The 19,560-nt window shown below is 35.4% G+C and overlaps 1 protein-coding gene across 5 annotated transcripts in view; it reads left to right on the top strand.

Annotated features, from left to right (window-relative positions):
- COL8A1 (collagen type VIII alpha 1 chain) overlaps positions 1-19,560 on the top strand; it is a 148,070-nt gene that overhangs the window by 82,780 nt on the left and 45,730 nt on the right. For 4 of the 5 annotated variants that reach the window (XM_019648318.1, XM_019648313.1, XM_019648319.1 and 1 more), the window contains exon 2: positions 8,805-8,919. The gene's annotated coding sequence lies outside the window, so the exon portion shown is untranslated. Of the gene's footprint in view, positions 1-8,804; positions 8,920-18,553; positions 18,676-19,560 lie in introns of all 5 variants that reach the window. The other variant, XM_019648314.1, reaches the window with a different exon arrangement.

Here is a 19,560-nt window from a genome sequence, read left to right as displayed (position 1 = left end):
TTAGTTGGGTTAAAATTTTTCAATGGCTGTTCATCCCTAAGAGTCTTCCAAGCTACATCAAAGGACAAAATGATTGCTGAAAACCCTTCTCTCAGGAAAAGCACAGGAAATTACATTTCATTTAATTCAACAAATATTTACTAGGCATCAATTATGAGCCACTCACTGTGTGCTGNAGGAGGGAGGGAGGGAGGGAGAGAGAGAGAGAGAGAGAGGGAAACAAAACTTAGACTCTTTTCAGAGGGTGTGTGTGTATGTAATTAATTAAAGTTTTTTTAAACTATCTTAAATATAAGAAGGTTGTTTTATTATAGAAGCATGACAGGGATTAAATTATATAACATGTGCGATTTAATATACTTAGTACATAGCCTGCTATATAAGACATTCTCAATAACTAATGGCTACTACTATTACTACTGAGCTATGGCTTAATTTAGAACAATGTTTTTTTGTTTTTGTAAGAAGACTCTCTGGAAATCAAATTTGACCTTGGATTATGGGCAATGTCATTTGTTTTGGGGGTAGGGGAAACCACCACATTCGAGTGCAAAAAAAACTATCATTTACAACGTTGAAGTCAATATCTCCCACCAAAACTAGAGCTCAGCCTTGTGCTGATGTCACGAGAGAATCTGGCCCTCATCCTGTTCTTCCTATGAAGGTTCTGGAGTGTTTCAGAGCCTCAATCATCTCCCAAACACAAACATTTTTTTTCTCCTTCCTGCTTCCTCCTACCATGGTCTGGATCATATTTATTCCACAAGGCAAGTGACTACAAAGATACACTTGAAGTTTTTCACATTTATTTAAAGGATACATACAATGATTACTTCAAGGCATTGTTTTAATTAGTTAGCTGTTACTCAGTATCTCAGTATCATCAGTTAGTCTTAAGCAAAAATAAAATTCTCAATTTAAAAAAATTTTTCAATGACAGTTGTCATACAATATTCTATTTGTTTCAAGTGTACAGCATAGTGGTTAGACATTTATATAAGTTATGAAGTGATCACCTTGTTAAGTCTAGTACTAAATCATCTTTTAACTAGAGATAAAATGAAGCCAAATTTTACTCACCCAAGGCATTTTTTTTATACTTGCCCAGAACAAATTGCTTCCCAAGTCATCTTAGATGAGGTATAACGTTTAATTAATCAATTAATTAATGATATGGGTGAATATATGAATGGCTCATAATGCAAATGACAAGATAATTGAACGAGGATGTCATAATATTGTTGCCCAAACAAAGGAATCCACTTACTTTGCACTTTTTAGTTCAATTTAAGCATTGCTCTATAATATCAAATATCTGGATAACTGAAAGAAGAACTTCATACCCAATTCTCCTTGAATATTTACCTTACAAAGATATGGCCCTAGTCTTTTTCCTGAAGTTATAGAAGATTTCCAACCACTTCTTGAATCACCATTAAATTCTCGATATTTTATCATGTCTGAAAGTTCACTCAGTGGTTTCACTCAAAAAGCGTTATAATTTCACCTTCGATGTTTTCTCAGCAAGGATGAGAGCCTTCTGGGAATCGTGATATATTTCTATCTATTGCAAAAAGATGCACCTGGAATAAAAAACTTATAGACTATTTCCTGTGAAATAGCACCACTTAAAATATATTGTAAAGGCCTAATTTTAGATTCCAAAAAGTGAAGCTTTTGCTCTCCAGTTTTCTGAACTAAAGTCACTATTTCTCAAATTTATTCATACATTGAAGTGTTACTTTCTCACTCCCACCTTCTTTATTCCAAACTAATAAAATCCAAAGATTTCAGATATACTTTAGATATTCAGATATTTTCAGTCTTTTCTTCTGCCAAATCATTTAGACTTAGCTTCTTTGAACTCCGTGACCATTGAATACTGTTATGAGATCATAATGTGCGTTTTACAAATAAAGGCAAATTAATGTTTCTCAAACCTAAATGTACTTAAAAGACGACCACTGATTCAGCAATCCGCACCTCTAAGGATGGTGTAGTAAACCTTAGATTTTTTTTTTCCAATTTGTCAGGATTTAGTTGTTAATTCAGAATTGACCCTATTTGGGTAGAATTGGAATTCTCAATCCTAGAGTTTTATCTGAGATTCTGCAATCTTAAATTTTTGTAAAAATAGCTGAAAGATTAAGGAATTCCTTTGGATGAGTGGAGAAAGGAAAATGGGCCTTTCCCACCTCTCCCTCCAGCTCTCCAAACATTATTAAGCTGCAGTGAAACCAAATCAGAGGTATCGCTCCATGGGGCAATATGAATAGTTTCCAGGAATCTCAAGGTGCCTCACCCAGGTCTTTTTCTAAGTCCTGGCATTTCTAAACAACCCAAATGCACAGTTCCTATGGAAATCTTGTACCCAATTTAATAGCATCGTTGTCCAATGAATATTTGTCATGCCCAGACAATGGCCATGAATCAGAAAAGTAAAATATAATGTCCCTTGAAAAACTTGAAACTAAGTTCTAGGATAATGGCAATGGAATAAGAATAGGCAGTTTCTTTGTTTTGCTGATTCCTGATTCACCAGTCTTCTCCTTCAACGTGCATGAAAGAATGGTCTGTCTTCCCACTGCCTTAACTCATTTCTTGCATGGTTGTAAAAACTACACAAATAACACAATTAGCAAGGAGACTGGCCCAAAGGACATGTTTAATAAACATATATTTCCTTTCCCTTCAAGAATCATAAGAATGTGGCCAGCCTGCTTTGCAGATGAAATTCAAAACTAGTAGAGAAAGGATATGTTAAAATACATATCAAAACTTGTGCTTGAGTGTTTGAATGTTATATAATTTCTGAAATAGTATGGCATATCTATAAATAGCAATTCAGATTTTTCTTATAAATTTTATAGAAATAGATCTCATTACTATAGAATCTTATGATAATACCAGACTACCGAGGCCCAACCACTAAGGTTCCTGAATCCCAGAGTAAGTAAATGACACTACAAGGAACAGTTTTGTTTATTTTTATTGTGATATAATTGACACATAACTTTATATTAGTTTTAGGTATGTAACATAATGAATTGATATTTTATATATTCCAAAATGATCACCACAATAAGTCTAGTCAACATCCATCATCTGACATAGTTAAAATGGTTTTCTTGTGAGAACGTTTAAGATTGATTCTCCTAGCAACTTTCAAATATACAAAACAGTATTGTTAACTATAGTCACCATGCTGTGCTTTACAAAGAAGAACAGTTTACACTTGCACTGACCCAATAGAATAATTAACACAGCTTCTCATTTTAGAGGTTTGGAGTAAGCCAGGCTCAAAAAATGGAACCCTGTTTTCAGTACTATCAGTGCTGAAAGGGGTGTCTTGTTTCTTATCCAGTAAATAAATCACATATTCAATGGCAATAAAAATATTGGTGGGAGGTACATATTCTTCATTTCAAAGCAAGGAGCCTGTGGAGTGGTGGTATGGTTTCAAAAGTATCTGATGTGACAGAGGAGCTCTCATCACACTCCTGAAATAATTTTATGCTGCTGTGATTCTGTGTCTAGGTTTTTCTTTTTTCAAAATTGAAGCAACATACTCAAATCAGAACCATCAAAGCTTTTAAAAATGCCCAAATGATTCACAATTTCTATTTTTTAAAATGATGTCAAATGCTGTTTTTTCTGCACTGCTAATTTCTGTGTTTCAGAAGTACAAAAAGTATTTGTAAGGCATCCAGTAAATATTTACAGAACACCTACCATGTGCCAATACTAGTTCTGGTTGCAAGGCATGTTACAATAAACAAAACAAGTTCCCTGCTCTGGAAGAGGAGCCCTGGGGAGAGAGGAAGTGTTGATATGGAGTCAGGGTATAAATGAACAAAACTAAGGAAGGAAGCTATAACTCTACTAGGGAATTAAAGAGGATTCAATAGTACATGGAAATGAGGGCTTGACTTTAGATTGGATAGTCAAGGAAAACCTCTCTGAGGAAGTGATATTCAAGTTGAGATTTAGATGGAGAAGGACCCAGCCATGCAGTGTCCTAGGGAAACAGAATTCCAGCAAAGGAACAGCAAAGACTTGAAAGGAGGGGAACTACATGACGTTTTCTGTAAGGAGACCAGCATGGCTGAAGAATAGAGGGCAAGGGGGCAAAATTGAGAAGTAGGCAAAGTAGGAATCACATGGGGTCTGGAAGCCAGGAAAGAGGGCTAGGCTTGTTTTAAGTGCTCTGGGGAGCTACTGGATGCGACAGGGGTGGGTGCCAAGCAGGAGCTGGCGCGATCTGATTTACTTTTTCTAAGTTTACCTCATCTGCTGTGTGGACAGTAGGGCAAGAGTAGATGTGTTTTTCATGCATTTGGAACCTTTGAAGAGTTATAAACAAGAAACTTGATTCATTTATTTTTGGGTTTGTTCTTAATATCTGACTATGGTGTAGAGACTGAACTATGGTGGAAAGGGTTATATAGAGGAAGACAGATTTGAAAAACTTTCAATGAATTTGGAAAAAGGTGTGAATTTGGATATGGAGCTCAGATGATTTCCTTGGGTTGTAAGAAATGAGATACTTATTAAAAAACTATTATGCTTATTTATATATATAAAAACTATGTATATAATGTATTATATATTTTTATATTTTCATATGATATATATTATATATCAGTTTATTATATGTAAAATTTATATATATGTATAACTTCATTTAATTATCAATACACCCAATGGAATAGATATTTATGCCCATTTTTCTTATATGAAAAGTAAAACTGAGAGAGATAAATCAAATTTGCAAATATCCAGCAAAAGAAAGTGGCAAAATCCAGGATTCAAAGCTTGGTCTATATGACCATAAAGTCCCAGTTTTTTCTACTCTACTATTGTGTCCCAGGTCAGGATTAGCACATATTCTAAGTGGTAAAATAATATTATGTAATATAAAACACATAGTTTATTTAACTGCATTGATTGACATTTAGATTATTTCTATATTTTTGCTCTTGTAAATAGAGCTATGATAAGCATTTTATATTTCACTTCATTTCTGATTACTTCCTTACCTGAATTTCTAGATTCCTAGCAGGGTCAAAGAATACAATACTTTAAAAGTTCTGGCTGTATCATATCAATTTATTTTCCAGAAAGTGTGTGCCATTTATACTCCCACTTAACTCAAACCAACATTAGATATTATTTTGTATCTTTGTCAATTTGATAACCAAAATTTTAATCCCATTGTTTAATTCACATTTCCTTCACTTATGAATGAGATTGAACTTTTTTTACATGTTTATTAGCCTTCTTATTTTCCTTTTGTAAATTTTATGTTCACTTAATTGCCCATTTTCTTATACAATATTAGTAGTTTCCTCCTGGTGACTTGAAAGATCTCTTTATATAGGAAGGATACTAAGACAGACTGCTTTTGTCAGTTTTGGCAAATAATGTCCCAGAGTGTCTCTTCTGTTCAATTTTAAGATTTTTATTGTGAGAATATCATACATGCAAGAGAGTACGCACCATTTTCTCCTGCTGCCTAACAATCTCCCTCAAAATTTAGTGGTTTAAGGCAACACACATTTTATAGGATCTCATAGTTGTATGGATCTGGTCTAAGAGTTTTTTCTGCTGTCATGGATTACTCACCTGGCAGACTGGCTAATGTGAAGGGCCCCAAATGGCTGTCCTCAAACGCTTAGTGCCCTGGCAGGGACAGAAGAAAGGCTGAGCATGCTAGCATCACTAACTGGAGCAGCGACACCTGGGTGCTCCTGCACAGTGGTCTCTGGGGATTCAGACCTCTTACCTGGAGGCTCAGGGCTCCAAAGGACAGCACACAAGGCAGCACCTTCATGGTCTTTCATGACCCAGCATCAGAAGTTACCTAGTGCCACGTCCACTGTGCTTTATTAGTCAAAGCAGTCACAGGGCCTCCCACATTCAATGAGGGGGACACAGTAGCGCTTCAAAGAATTTGTGGCCATGTTTTAAAACGTCCATTGCGTATACATTTTTTTTTAAAGGAATAAAGCAAACTCCCCTTCACTTTTTAATTTTGTTCATAATGTTTTTTATGTCAACTGGCTCTTACATATTTATGTAAATAAATGTATCTCTTTTTTTTCCCTCTGTGGTTTCTTTCATTGCTTTATAGTTAGTTTTCAAAAATTATTTTCAAAGTGTCTATCTAGAAAATGAAGGATATTATCAATTCATGTATTTGGAGACAAGGCTTTGTGGTCTTTTGATACTTTAAGTACTATGTATTGTGATTTCATTCATTTCGTTTCATTTAATCCTTTTCATCCTTAAATTTCCATCAGTGACACATTTGAAAATTCATCTAAAAATGCAGGTTGAACCATATGTTTCATTATACATTTGTTCTGCGAAGGAAAAGAAGAAACCTGACTAAATAGTTCTTGCTCAGTACTTTGCCACATTTCTGGTTCATTTTTTCAAAATGAACTTAAATACAATAAGCTACATATTGCCTGTGTGGCAGATAGCTCTCTTCAGGTCTTGCAATGGTGCTTGAAAATGGAATAATTTTATTTATTTAATAAATGGCGATTGCAGCACTCTTTCTTGCAGTGTTCTGAATGGCAAAGTAGAAAATGTGTCATCACATCACAGTAAAAAAAAAGTCTTTCAGTTAGTAATTATTTTAAAGAACATTCTTCTGGCTCGTAAAAATGAAAAAAACCCTTATAAATATATGTGGTAAACACTCAAATGATAAACGATGACGCTCATCTCATGTTCTAAAAAATGGCAGTTGAGGGGGCTTTTTCAGTTATTTTCTCTGCTTCCAGTGTTGCATTTTGAAAACTGGTTTATTCAACTGAGTGTAGAACTGTGAAAGCTGTGCAGAGAGAAGTAAAATTGAACAAGGTGTGTGACACACACCTAATAGTGATCCTCAGCATTTCTATTTATCCTATGTACCTTTCTCCTGTTCTATTTTCACCATATCCTAGGAAAAAAAAACATTTTGGAAGAAGACATTGGAAAAATCTTATTGTCTAATGCAATCAATCACCATGAAGGCTAAAACTGTATCAGTTTTTTTTCAACACCTTATCTCCAGCACTAAGCATCATGACTTAGTGTTGCACACAGTAGCCCTCAATCAATATTTATTAAAGAATGATTTGGGGAAAGGTGCCAACATGTCTATCAGCCTGTCCCTGCTATCCAGTCTGAACCTGAAGAGTTTCCTTTATGTGGAGGCGGCTATGTTCGTGGAGTACCTCCTTCATCTCTGTCTCTATGACATGCCATTCATACCACATGAGAAATGAACTGAAAAAGTCAAGCCCTTGACTCCATTCACCATCACTGAACTTTATTACTAGAGATAATTTGAGCTCCCCATGGCTTTCCAGAGACAAAAGTTTTTCAAATCACCTATGGCTAACCGAAACTGTATTTATGTCTGAATATGTACAAGTTGAGCCAAAGTTCAAAAAGCTGTTGTTTCTACCCTTCAAGCCTGTGCACATGTTATGAGGACTCCCTGTGGATGGCCATGTACCAGAGCCCAGGTCTCGTGTTTTGGGGACACCCATTTTTATATACATTCAGCAACTACAAGACATTCAAGTTTTCTTTATTTTATGTTGAATACCGAATACAGATAAACCCTTAGTACTGTATTTTCCAATAAGGTAGCCACTAGCCACAAGTAGGTATTTAAATTCTAATTAGTTAAAATTAAAACAAAACTAAAAATTCAGCTCCACATTTGTACTAGTCACATTTCAAGTACTCAGTAGCCATATGTGGCTAGTGGCTGCCATATTGAAGAGTGCAAATATAGAACAGTTTGATAGTCACAGGAAGTTTTATTGTATAGTTCTGCTCTAGAATATATCATTTATATCACACTGCAAAAAATCTAAATTGGATAACCAATTCTGTAGTTATTTCCTAATCAAGCAATTCTAGCTTTCAAATCTTTCTGTTTATCTAAATGTCCAAATATGTTCCTATTGAAATGGTTTTTGTTTGAGTTTTTGGTGCAATTTAGTTGAAGACAATATTTCTACATTCAAATATAGATATTTCATAAACAAGTCTTTATGGAATATTTCAAAACAAAATAAAGTAACATAGAGTTAAATTTCTGAAATTCAGTTTAAGTGGGAAGAAGTCCCATATGATTTGTAAAACGTCTAAGTTATAGAAGATGCATAAAGTATCTTCAACGAAATTGCCCCCAAAATTCGAACAAAAACCTAAAAGTGTTTTAAAGTCCTATCAGACCTGATTTGATAAATACCTAAGAATAATTTCTACCTCAAATACTGTTGTTTACAAATTGGATAGAAAATGTGTTGCTGAAAGAATTTACTGTATAAAAATAAATCTAACTTTTCTCCCTGAAGTATAACTTCCTCATAAATTTATTTCCTCTAAAACAAATGCCCAAATCCTTTCTAAATTACTTAAAACCTGTATTAATAAGAATTAAATTAATGAGAACTTAGCATGTGATATAACCATGAAAAGCAAGAAAGATATACAATATATTGTTTATTTGGACAAAAACTATATATAGTATATGTGTAAAAACAAATAAGTGCATATTTGCATGTATAGAACCCCTAAAATTATATCTCCTGATCAGCGTACAAAGATCCCTACTATCTCCAAACTGTGCATTTAAATTTTGGTAAATAGCAATTTTTACTGAAGTGTGTATTTATATGTTCCTGTTATGTAATTTCTCCTGTGATTCCCAAAGCAATACACTTTGATAATAATTCAGATTCTTGTCTTTCCAACTGAGTAAAAGAATTCTTTTTTTTCCCCTACTTCAGACGGTGTTCAGGAATTGGAGCAGTATCTGGTGAGGAGACAGAAGCCAGCCCCAGGCGTGCCACAGGAAGACACCAGCAAGGACACTGGTCCTGACTCCACAGGCAGCCACTAAATGTAAGTGGAGAAACCCTGGAGGGTGGCGCAGTGGCCTGGCCACTGGTGGTCCACAGGAGAAAGGGCGGCGGAAGTCACTGTTGAGAGTACAGGGGCAGTTGGCAGACACTCGGGGATCCAGCCTGTCTGCATGACCCTACCTATCTTCTATTCCCATTTGCACCGCTACAAAAGCCTATAAACCATTGCTACTAATGTCAGATTTTAAAATCCCCGATAGTAAAATACATGTGCAGAAAGTGATTCTAACTGTTGTTTTTTTTTTTAAGTCTAGGCATGTTGAATAGAGTCTTAAAATAATCATTTCCATAGACCTGACTAGGTTATCCAAGTGTTCACCAGATGCTAACAGCTAGATTTTGCAGGGGAAAATTGCTAACTTAAGCTTCTTTTCGTGATTCAGCAGAGGGTTTTAAGTAATGAAAGATCTGGAGATTTGTAAAATAAATAATTCCAGTGCAAATGGGAAAATTAAAATAATCTTATCATCTCCTAGTCATATCTACATGTGCTTTTCTACCATTATCAGATTTCTCTTAATTGAGCCAATTTTTTTCAGGCTGATAGTTTGCAGTTTTAAGTTATGAGTTATAATGAAAAAGAACGATTCCTTTCAGATGACTGAAGTGACATAAACTAAATTTTCCTAAAAACAATCTAGGAAGTACGAAACAGAGCATTATACAACAAATACAGTTTTATTCACATACGATATTGAATATAGCTACAGTGAAAAATAGTAACTATACCAGAATCTCTTTTACTCCTTAATTGGCCTCTCAGTAGAAGCAATTGAAATATGAAGTCCATCATTAAATTTTGAACTCGAATGGAAAAAAAAATACCATCCATATCTGATGAGTAGACACTATCTCATAGTATCTACATCCATCCTATGCTTGTTATTATTGCCTGGTTTTAAGTGTGACTTCTGGACACACAACTCAATATTCCTAATATTTACTAGTACAATGGCTTTTTGTAGTCTATTTAATTTTATTTAGTAATTTAAAGAATGAACAGTTAAGATTCCTCAGATTTCTGTGTTCTTGCTGGAGGTGCACTAGAAAAAAAATGAAAAGCACAACATCTAGACCTACAATTAATGACACATGACCACATCAGGTCTAGAATGAATCCATTCTCAATTCCTGGAGAAAGTCAAATATGTTAATAAGTTTCTAAGGTATCACAATTTCCCTACAGGTACCACTAATTATTTTAGCTGAATTTCATCAAGACCAGATGTCAATCAAGTGAAATATTTATAATGCAAAACCATTAAATATGTATGCTTATTTAAGCAACAGGTTATAGGACTCAAGCCCATCACATATTTTGGAGAAGCTGATGAAGGAGTCATGATGCTGGTTAGTCATAATGTCAGGATAAGGCTCTGAACTCAATCCAGAGAAACTTTATAATTGTTGCAACCAACAGCAGGCTCAGCTTCCGGATTTTTTGTAACAAAATCTTGTTGCCAAGGGCATCAATAGGCTTACCCAGTGAAAAACTACAATAATAATGTTAAACTAAATCATAAAAATGCAAAAAAAAAGTGGTTATTATAATGCAGAGGAGAAAAATTGCTTGTAAAGTCATGGTGAAAATATAAAAAAATACATTTATTGGGCTTTTTAAAAATTAATTTGTTTTTAAACCAGGGTGCAAAAGTAATAAAATGTAAAGGTTACTCAATACACTATTTCATTTAATGGTCAACATCAATGATTCAGCAAATGAAATTAAAAATTACATTTGTTCAACATGGTCATCAATTTAAGCATGTCCAAAGTTAATATATGATAGTTTTATAATAAAAATAACCAACTGAAAGTCATTTTTAAGAAAGAATTTTGACTGAAAAAAAGTATAAATAATTTTTTTAATGTATGTCTTTTTGGTGAAAATCAACTTGGCTTATGCTTAATTTCACATAGTAGAAAACTCGAAATATTTTATGTGATTTTTAAGTTATATGAACAAATTAATTTGAAACAAATGTAGAAAATGACCCAAAAATTTAAATATGAAAACCATGATAGGGGTACAGTTAGGGAAAATGGAAATAGACCATCATAACTCATCCATTGTGTGCCCTCCAAAAATAAAGGATGTGAATTTTTAAATTATTTTTGAATAATCTAGAATTTCTGATCATCTTTTTACCTTTTGAAAATAAAGATTCCTGAATCATAGAACATAAACATTTTGGTAGACATAGTCTATATTTTCCTCAATTTAAATAACATATCTCTAAGTGACAAATATTGTAGAAACAATCTCCTTTTGTTCATTAAAATAGCTAATGTGCCTTACACACAGTAAGCACAACTAAATATGGATTGAACTGAATTATTACCACTTTCTCTTCAGAGATTAATGTGTCTTCTGGATTCACACTAGAGAAGTGGTGTCTCACACGTGGGAATTAATGAGCTACATCTATAACCAAAAATAACCCATGGTAAACCTGCTGAATTGATCCATATCTGTTTTATTAATCAAACCCACTACAGAAGGGTTTTCTTGTGGTTGTACCATATTTTGGAGATAAATAAGAGGGGGGAAACCACAGTTCAATTTAGAAGTTGTTTGAGACTTTGGAGAACGTGGGGTTTTATATTATATGACTGCAATAAAGTCCAATCCTTGATGGTTGTAATTCTGACATATAGGCATATAAATAAATATCCTGTATGTATAATTTAACAGCAGAACATTATGATGGTGGCTAAGAGGACCCTAAGTATTCAATATTGAATTTATTTCTTATTGCCACTCTCTTCCTTCCTCATTTTTTTTTTAATATAAAGGGTTTGGGGTTTAGGTTTTTTGTTTTGTTGTGTTTTGTTTCATTTTTAAAGCCAACTTGGTATGAACAGCCTTTAGTTGAAGCAGATGGCTGGAAGTCAGAAGCCCCAGATTCTATCCTTGATTCTCCTACCAACTTGGAATGTGGCCTTGGGCAAGTCATGAGAGTAAATCTACAATAAAAGGGGCAATAATGCCTAACATGTGTATGGCGCTTTATGATCTAACAGAGCACTTTCACATACAATATGTTATTTAGTCTTTTCCACAGCCTCCTATGAGGAGTATGGCAGTTATTAACGAGCTGCATTATAGAGAATAGGAATTTGAGACCCAGTGAAACGGAATCACTTGTCCACAGTCACATCGGTACCAAATGTCAGCACCAGGAGAGGACATATATCATGATTTCAAGTTAGCTTTTTGTCTTTTTTCCTCTACACCACACTGCTGCCCTCTGGTGTCTTCAAACAGGGAATGACCAGACCTGTGCTGTCCAATATGGTAGCCGTGAGTCACATGTGGTGATTGAGCACTTGAAATGCGGTTAGTTGCCACTGAGAAGTACTATGCGTATAAAACCCATGTGGGATTTTATACTTTGAACAAAAGTTATACTTTCCTAAAACTTTGAACAAAAAAAAAGAATTCAAAATATCTCATTAATACTTTTTATTGATTGCACATTTAAATCATAATGCTTTAGACATCTTGAGTTAAAATGTATTCTCAAAATTAATCTCATATGCTTTTTTTTAACTTTTTACATATGACTACTAGAAAATACGAAGTCACTTCTGTGACTCACATTGTGTGGACAGCACTGGACTAGAGGATTGCATTGGTCAGAGCCCACAGAACAGATTGTGCAGCACTGGACCTGTTTGTGCACCTGCCTTGATGGGGCTGAGACAGATTAACAAAGACTCTGTCACAGAACAATGCACATTAGCAGCACTGATTCTGTCATCCTCACACATCTTCCACATGCAGGGAAAAAGTCAGAATTCATTAGCTGATGCCTCAAATTGCTCATTCATTAAAGCCCGTTTTACAGTTGAATGCTTGAAAAGCTTAGAGTAAAAGTACCCTGGAAAGAATTGTAAATTATATTTACGGCTCTGTAGCACACCTTATTGTAAAATGTGTTCCCATTAAATATTATGAATGAATGAGACATTGGACTATTAGGTGATATAGGCAATGTAAAATAATTATTAAATATATATTTATTATAAAATACAGTGTATTTTATATCCCCTACCAATTCTTGAAGATATTTTATATGTAATTCCTAAAGAAGTAGTTTTAGAAAATCTACCTGAAAATCCCCTGGAAAAAAAATGGGTTCTTTTTTAGGAGAAAAATAGATATCCCAAATTGCTAAAAGCTAACACATCTTTAGCACTTACTATTTGGACTTAAGCACTACATTAAGAGGCAGACCAAGTTATCTCATGTAAGGACTTGAAAATTAGGAACAGAAAGCAGAATCAAAGCTTTTAACCATTTACTGCCTCTTACATCAGTGTTATTTGAAATCACAATACAACCTACCACAACATCGTCAGAATATTTGAAATTGCTTTCCTTTTCTTTTTTTTTAGCTGAGCCATCCTGCCATCTGTTGGCAGCTCAGTGGCTGCTCAGCTCGGGCCAGGACTTGAACCACTGTTGCTCAGAGCTCACACTCTTGAGCGAGCTGTTAACCAACTAAGCCACTGGGCCGGCCCTTGAAATTGCTTTATTTTATTCATTTCAACTCCACAGTGGTCACCTAGCAAATACAATGGACCAGGGACAGTTCTAGACCCTGAGGGAATGCTGGGCAGTAAGACCAGAGCTCTGTCCTACAAGAATACACAAGTCAGTACGCTTATGAACAGTTTTGAAAAATACATACTTATAAACAAGATCATATGAAAGAGGGGTTACTCCTCACTTCCTAAATGGTTTCTTTATGTTACAATAGAATTCTTCATAACATCATTCCCCAGTGTGTTAAAACTTACCAATTGTTTATAAAGCAAAGATATCTATATTAATATATATATATATATATATATATACATATATACATATATATATATATACATATATACATATATATACACATATATATTATGAATTCCAGAGCTTTGCCTTTCTCTACATATTCTACCTATTTGGAGGAAAGTGGGTTGAAATTACCTTATATCTTTTCAGCAAAAAAGAGGGATGAAAACAAACAAATGAAAAGGGACCTAAATCAAAATGGCACTGAAAAATCACAAAATAGTGAAAATGAAAGAGTATTGTAACTTTTTATATAATAAAAGTAATGTTATTTTTGAAGGTAGAAGTTAAAATTAGTGTATATAAGCCAAAATTAATTTTTAAAAGAAGACTTCAAAATATAATGTATAACTAGTTGCCAATTACTTAATGTTCATATTTACCTAGAATCAAAAAATGAAAAAGAAAAATATTAACAATAACCAACTCTGGGTGGCAGAATTTTACATATTTCTATGTCCTTATTTACACTTTTCTGTAATAATTCCAGAATAAACATGCAATGCTTTTATAATAAGCGAATAGAAAATTTATTGTAATCAACTCCAAAACTGAATATGAATGAGAAAGGTAACAATGGTCTGGAGGGAGTAAAATGCAAATTTTGTTCTCAATCACAAAATTTTTAAATAATAATACATTTTATAGGTTCTCCTTCCCAAAAGTTATTGCCCTTCCTTTAATTCAAGATAAAGCAACCTGTGGACGATTCAACTTCTCTAGACAAAGAAGGTGAAAGTTGATTTGGGTTTTCTAGATTTTTTTTGAGAAAGCAGTTTATCCTTAGCTGTGAACATGAGTGTAAAGATCAAGGCTGTAACAGGAGCTCTTAAAACTCAAAGTTGTAATTGCAGCAATGAGAAAAGCAGGGCCTTAGGTAAAGTGCAACTCTCCTATGTTGAAATCAATCATATCTAATGGCATCTGTCTAAAACTAGCCTTAATCTTAGCCCAGTTGAGATGTGGGAATATATCGTATAATCACATATTTGAGCTGGAGAGGGTTTTAGTGATGTGAAAAATTGAAATATAGAACTGTGTTAGGCGTCCCATTTAAAAATTCATGAAGAAATAGTTGGTCTGATAACTTCTTTTATGGAAACAACACTAAAATTTTACTACAAGGAAAGCTCAGAAGTGAGTTCTTTGTGCCTGCCGTTCAACCATTAAACCATAAATCCACAAACCATTACAGCTGATTATCTCATCCAATACCAATATTTTGCAGATGAGAAAACTAAGGAACAGAAAAGCTATTTTCTCAGGAAAAAGTGAAATCACTGAAAAATATCCCAAAGAATCCAGGAATTCTGGAAGCTTAGCTAGGAAGGGCTAGGCATTACTATTTCAAATCCTATCAGAACTTTGTAACATGAATTTTTACTTTGGTTGTGAACACTCCTGTACAAAGAAAAAATATGTTAATGTTGACCACTATTCATATTCATGAAAAGCACATTCACAGTGAACGCATACAAAGTAAAATCCAAAAATGTAACAAAGCCAATGATTTCAGACCAGATCACTCATTCATTACTCAGCTTCCTTTCTACAGCGAGTCAAGTAATTGAAAGGAGCATTCTTTGCCACTTTTCAAACAGTCATCTGTTATCATAAGAAATTGGCTACTTCCACAGCTGCTGATAGACCAAAGAATAATATGACATTCATTCCTTGAGTTAAAAAAGAAAAAAGGTCAAAATCTGACTGATTTTATGCATTATGAAAACTATGCTTATAATAAAACTATATGCATTGAAAACATATTCCTCATTCCCCCCAAATTCATACCTACTACCCATTATAGAGATTGTCCTGGAACAAGTAACTATTAAGGGTCTTTTTGTAAATTCAGCATCTAAGAAATGGAAATAGTAACACTTGATTTTAAGGAAAATAGAACAGTGTATGTGTTTCTATTGTTATCTATGAAATAGGAATAAGAGCAGTTTAAAAAAGATTCAATCAACTAATAATAGTGTAAAATGCTTAGTACAGTGTTTGGCACATAGTTAACATTCAATGAGTCAGATATTATTAGTAGTAGTTATATTATTATTATTGTTTATAACACGATAAGTCCTCCACATACACCCTTCCCCTCAATCAAACCAAACTCTTGCACATGACTGAAATGCATCACACTCTATGCATCACATACACGTTTTCTATCCCTATAGCAACTTTTGAAATGAATGAACCAACTCCTGTATAAATAAATAAGTAGGTTTTTTTCTTCTTCATAAGTAGGCATCAGGCTAGAATGTGTGTACCAAGTGGGCTCAGTTTTGAGGGGGGAAAGGATGCAGGGTAAAGTGGGAGAAACTGGGGGATACAACTTAGTAGCCTGGGGCCTGGCTCTGCCAAAAGCCTAACCCTGTGTCTTCAGTGACTAAGTTAACTTCTCTGGACTCAGTTTCCTTCCCAGCAAAATAAGCAGGTTGGGCAAAATATTCTCTGAGGACCCGCCAGCGCCAACATGTATATGATGCTAACCATTGGTTCATCTCAGTGGTTCTCACATTTTAGCAGGCATCAGAATCAGCATTGGTGTCTGTTAAAACACCAATTCCTGGGCAGCAGGTTAGAGATGGGGCCCAAGAATTTACATTTTTAACAAGTTCCCAGGCGGTGCTGAGGCTGTTGGGGTAGGGGGTACACGACACCACACTTTGAGAACCACTGATTAATCTTCTTAACACAGGATTGTGACACTGTCTTTGTCACCTGGTGTCAGCACTCCTGATATACAAATTAACAATAGGATGTAGACAGGTAAACCCAGGCTTCTGTGGGGCTGCCATGAGGGAGAATTGAGCGCTTGTGGGTGAGTCCCAAGAATGACCACAGAAGGCAAGCTTTGCTGACCTGCTGACGGTTAACAGTTTTGTTAAAGGTCCACCTTGTGGGGAAGGGATAGCCTGAGTTTACAATGCTCCAGGGCGCAAAAAACAAATTCCAGGGTTTGACCCATCTGATAAAACTGGCTGCCGCTGGTGTCACAATGGATCGCAATTGCCATCTAGTGACAGCTTTGAGTTACTGCAGCTAGGCACTATAGAAATGATGCTTTCATTTGGAAACTTTTTTTTCTTTTACAAAACTGTGTTCAAGATGAGAACTCCTGAGACAAGCTCTAATGTACTCTGACCTTATCTACATTTGTATCTACATACTGTAAAAATAAACACATATGTATCACTTACTATCTGCTAGGCACTGTTTTAATTCTTCTATATGTTCAGTTATCCATAACAACCCAACGAGATAGATACAATTATTATCCTCATTTTATAGACAGGAAATATAACTACAAGCATACAAAGAAATTAATAAATTTGCTTGAGATTGCCCAGCCAGTAAACTGGTAGAGCTAGGATTGAACCCAGACAGCTCCTGGAGAGATATTACTCTAGCTAGCCTTTCTTATATCAGCAATTTAAAATACTTACTGCAACAATTGGTGCCTATAAGTGGTCTTCAGTTCCAAGATATGGGTCTGAAAATTTTTATAAAATACAAACTGAAGCAACTCAACTTTTCTGATTCTTCCAAATAAAATCAGCCATGTGCAATAACTTAAAGAAATGGTTCAACCTACACAAAGACACTATAATGCAACAAAAAGAACACCAACTTGGAATCCACTTCCAACTTGCTATGCAACCTTGGACACGTTGCTTAATCTCTCTGGGATCTACTTTCTTCTTCTATAAAGTAGAAAAAATAGAAATATAGTTTACCTGGTTTGGGATTTCCTTAAAGCCAGATGACATTTTAAAGCAACTGCTCAGGTTCTCCAGGGACTAGGATCGCAAGAGCAAACAGGAAGACGATGGGCAGTAATTATATTGTTCTTTGGCTCAAGTTGCGCTGCATGTGGGGAAGGGCTGGACAGCAGCTTTGATTTCCTGATCTATTGTCCAGAGGTGCTAGCAGTAAATAATAACACTTATGGAGTTTGCAGAGAAGTGAAGGGCTCAGCGAGGGAGGTCTATGTTTCACTTCTCTTCCTGGATGCTGGACTTGGCCGGTGCACCCGAGCTCTGCACCCCTGCCTGGCCTGCCACCCAAGGGTCCTCAACAAAGTTATCCTGCAGAAGTCACATCTTTGCTGGTGGATCAAGGTCCAACACCCCACCCCCCAGACTTCTTTTATCCAAGATTTCTTTGTATTTAAAAATCTGGTCCCTGCTAATCCTTTTAGCTTCTTATCTATACCAAAGTACTAGTGGTTCCTTTGCACTTGTGTTTGTATAATGTGCTAAGTAAGATCTGCTGATATAAAGAAGGGAAAGAAACACATAAATGGAGCTAAAGGAAAAAATGATAATCATTAAAATATAGGAGAGGAAAATATTAGCATCTCACTTTAATAGATTTCTTTATGTCATTCCAAGTATTTCCACATATTTAATCATCACAGCAAACCCAGAATGAGTCTAGATATGTTTTATTATCAATCTTGTTTGAGAAATGAAGAAAATTAAAGCACATACATTTTAAATAGCTTAAAAAATAAAAAATAAGTGAATGGTTGAGGTCCATAAGTCCTAATTATTAGGCCTACACTTGCCCCACAATTATAGTTCATTTTAACAATAAAATCTTGACCTAAGATGACTATCTTTTGATACTTGAGATAGAATGAAGTTCCTTGTAGAAATATGGTAGAAGATTGATTTGACTTTAAGGATAGCAGAAACTATTTATTCACTCAATAAACATGTGTTAAGAATCTATTGTGTGCCTGACACTGTTTTAGGTTCAGGGGACTTCGCAGTGAATGAAGCCAAAAAGGACATTCCGCCTTCAGTCAGAGATACTTCAGTAAACAAGAAAACACATAAACATGCAAGACAGTGCCTGGTGGTGAGGAAAAACCAAGTAAGGAAAAGGGGTAGCATGATGGGGGCGCTGAGGGCACTGCTTTACACTGGATGATCAGAGCAAGCATCTCTGAAGAGGTGACATTTGATCAGAGGTCTGAAGGAGGCCAGGTCATACAAAGATGAAAGGTCATGAAAGGCAATTCAGGGAGAGGGACCCAGCCGCAGTTTGAAGTCCCAGGATTGGGAGCCCGCTAGGTTTGTTGCAGAGCAGCAAGGAGACCGCAGGCTAAAAGCACAGTGACTGAGGAGATAGTGTGTGGGAAGCTGCAAGCCAGGTCACGATGGCCTTGCGGTTGTGACAGAAGCTCAGGATTTACACAAACCGGGGTAAGGAGGCATGGGGGCGGTTTGAACAGGAGAGTGACAAGGCTTGGTCTGTATCTTTAAATCATTACTTTGGTTTCTCTGGGAAGCTTAGCCTGAGGCAAGCCTGGAGGCTGGGACCCCTGTTAAGGAGCTATTACAGTGGTCTAGGCAAAATATGATGATGCCTTAGTAACAGTGACTGGGGATAAGTTTTTATGGAGAGAACCTAAAACTTGCTGATGGGTTGGATCTGTGAGAAAAAGAGATACCCAGACTATCTCCTAAGTATGTAAAACAGTCAGACTCCTAGAAACAGAAATAGAATGGTGGTTGCCAGAGGATTGGTGGTGGTGGTGGTGGTGGTGGGGGTATGGGGAGTTGCTGTTCAATGGTTATAAAGTGTCAGTTATGCAAGATGAGTAAGTTTTAGACGTCTGCTGTGCAACACTGTGCTTATTACTATTAACAATACTGTACTTTACCCTTAAAAATTTGTTTAGATGGTACATCTCATGTTATCTGTTTTTACAGAGAGAGAGAGAGAGAGAGAGAGAGAGAGAGAGAGAGAGAGAGA

The sequence above is a fragment of the Hipposideros armiger genome, unplaced genomic scaffold (genome assembly GCF_001890085.2).
Source record: "Hipposideros armiger isolate ML-2016 unplaced genomic scaffold, ASM189008v1 scaffold_125, whole genome shotgun sequence".
In the NCBI taxonomy this organism is placed as follows: Eukaryota; Metazoa; Chordata; class Mammalia; order Chiroptera; family Hipposideridae; genus Hipposideros; species Hipposideros armiger.
This window is presented reverse-complemented; position numbering and strand designations above follow the sequence as displayed.